The sequence below is a fragment of the Lytechinus variegatus genome, chromosome 6 (genome assembly GCF_018143015.1).
Source record: "Lytechinus variegatus isolate NC3 chromosome 6, Lvar_3.0, whole genome shotgun sequence".
NCBI classification, from domain to species: domain Eukaryota; kingdom Metazoa; phylum Echinodermata; class Echinoidea; order Temnopleuroida; family Toxopneustidae; genus Lytechinus; species Lytechinus variegatus.
In genome coordinates, this window is record NC_054745.1 from 1418192 (window position 1) to 1421607 (window position 3416).

A 3416-nucleotide genomic window follows, 5' to 3' on the forward strand; every position below is an offset into this window, starting at 1 on the left:
AAAATCAGCTGACATCGGTTTACTTTAGACAATACTTTCTTTTAAAACTTTACACTACTAATAAACATTATATATATACATGTATATCATTTATTACTCTACACATTAATACATTTGATCTTCACATACACTGTGGGTATCCATACTGCTTTTTATAACAATGCAAAGAATAAGATGAAATATGACAAAACACTTGAAGCTGATTATTGGTCTCTGTTTGAAAGATAAATCATTCTGATACCATGGCTACAGATGAAAAATGACATGAAGATTATTTTCATCCAAGGAGTAATCATACTCAATGTAATCTATTGTGAGCTTGTGTATCTATATTGTATAATCAATTTTGTATGAATCTGAAATTGCCCCGCCCCTCTCTTCTTGTAGTTTGATTTGGATCACTTCTAAAAGGTAAAGAATTATTACCTTTATCATAATCAATTGGTATCTTTTCATTTTGCTTTATCATTATTACAAGTTACATATAAACATTGCATTGAGAATGGATGAGTAACTCAGTGTATGTACGCATCAGAAAACAAGTAATCTATTGTATGTTATCATTGAATGTGCATATTATTATGAAGAGAATCAAATATTATATTGGGAGGTCATATATTTGTGTGAAAAGAACTGCCTTTCATTCTGAAAGATCGCAACTTGGTTTCAAAGTTCATATTAAATTGATTTCATTTCTCTAAAATCATTAAACAAAAAAAGTGGTTTGAAAGCCGTGAATAATCATAACCCAGATATTGCTCATTCAGTTTCAACATGAAAATGTACATGTATGATCATCACAACATAAATATCATGAATATATATTTATACAATTTCGTTTAAAAAATAACATAAACGACGGCTTAAATTTTGAAAGAATAGGCAAGATTTGTTAAACCAGATGATAAGAATACAACATTTATGTAAGCAAATCATTCCCTCCATTTCAAAGAAAGACTCCTTTATGATTAACATAATAGAATTGAAGGAGTGACTTTCTCCTTTATGATAAACATACTAGAATTGAAGGAGTGACTTTCTTCTTTATGATAAACATAATAGAATTGAAGGAGTGACTTTCTCCTTTATGATAAACATAATAGAATTGAAGGAGTGACTTTCTCCTTTATGATAAACATACTAGAATTGAAGGAGTGACTTTCTCCTTTATGATAAACATACTAGAATTGAAGGAGTGACTTTCTCCTTTATGATAAACATAATAGAATTGAAGGAGTGACTTTCTCCTTTATGATAAACATAATAGAATTGAAGGAGTGACTTTCTCCTTTATGATAAACATACTAGAATTGAAGGAGTGACTTTCTCCTTTATGATAAACATACTAGAATTGAAGGAGTGACTTTCTCCTTTATGATAAACATAATAGAATTGAAAGAGACTTTCTCCTTTATGATAAACATAATAGAATTGAAGGAGTGACTTTCTCCTTTATGATAAACATAATAGAATTGAAAGAGTGACTTTCTCCTTTATGATAAACATAATAGAATTGAAGGAGTGACTTTCTCCTTTATGATAAACATAATAGAATTGAAGGAGTGACTTTCTCCTTTATGATAAACATAATAGAATTGAAAGAGACTTTCTCCTTTATGATAAACATAATAGAATTGAAAGAGTGACTTTCTCCTTTATGATAAACATAATAGAATTGAAGGAGTGACTTTCTTCTTTATGATAAACATAATAGAATTGAAGGAGTGACTTTCTCCTCTATGATAAACATACTAGAATTGAAGGAGTGATTTTCTTCTTTATGATAAACATAATAGAATTGAAAGAGACTTTCTCCTTTATGATAAACATAATAGAATTGAAGGAGTGACTTTCTCCTTTATGATAAACATAATAGAATTGAAAGAGTGACTTTCTCCTTTATGATAAACATAATAGAATTGAAGGAGTGACTTTCTCCTTTATGATAAACATAATGGAATTGAAGGAGTGACTTTCTCCTTTATGATAAACATAATAGAATTGAAGGAGTGACTTTCTCCTTTATGATAAACATAATAGAATTGAAGGAGTGACTTTCTCCTTTATGATAAACATAATAGAATTGAAGGAGTGACTTTCTCCTTTATGATAAACATACTAGAATTGAAGCAGTGACTTTCTCCTTTTTGATAAACATAATAGAATTGAAGGAGTGACTTTCTCCTTCATGATGAATTTATTTCAGTTCAGGTTTATTGCAAAATACATGATTGGCAGTCACATTCTGAATTGTAAATATTTACACAATGCAAATATATAAAAATAACCACAATTACTAAGATTAACAATATGTATGTGCACTTAAAAATGGAGTTAAAATGGATAAAAATACAATTATAGATAATACAATATTGCACATTCATTACACAAATAGCAAACTTATTTACCACATGTAGTACTTATTTGATAATCTTGTCAGGCTTGGAAGAGCAATGTTCTGAAATCTTTTTGTTTTACATGGAATCTCCTTATATTTATTCATATGTCATAAATTGAAAGTGTTTGTTTTCAGTGGAGGTAACCAGTTTTTGTACAATTGATTCATTTCTAACTTTAAAGCGAAATCTGTGGTAAGTTTTACTCTTTGACTTTCAAGTGATGTCAAATGTGAGGTATTTGAAACAATATGATAGATACTTGGTTCCCAATATTATCTTGCATGATCTTTTCTGGACAGTTTCAGTAACTTTTATCTGTTTCAAAGTAAGAGAAGCAGCGAATATAGGTACACAATACTCTAGGACTGGTCTTACATACCCTAATTACACTGTTAACAAATCACATTCAGGTTCATTGTAAGCTTTCAGTCTTCTTAACACGAATAACTTTTTATTGCTTTTTTCATTATTTCGGTTACACAAGCATTTCACTTTAAATCATTATGAATTGTAATTCCTACGATTTTCACTGTGGTTACAAAAAATAGAATTAAAGGAGTGACTTTCTTCTGTATGATAAAGATAAAAGAATTGAAGGTAATAACAGAATTCCAGGTTGTATAAAGCATTGTTAGAAGAGTTTACCGTGATAATGCATTGACAGATTAAACATTGATTTTGGTTCAAAATAATGTGAAAATATGGAATACCATGGACAAAATACTTTAAATTGATATTTATGAAATCATAAAAAGGGTAAATTCAGGTTAGCACCACCCGGTGACAATGGCACAATCTACATGTATAGGCGTATATTGAATTCTCTTGACCCGTATTGTATGAAATCATTAGTTATACTTATGAATAGGCCTGGGAGTAAACATCGATTGATTGAATGATTCAATTGGTTTTTTTTTTCAGGATATAACCAAATGGTAACAATGACATTCGTCCCAGGCCTATATCTGATGCTTAAATATCACTTTGCAAGTCAGATGGAAAGAGCTCATCAGTCAT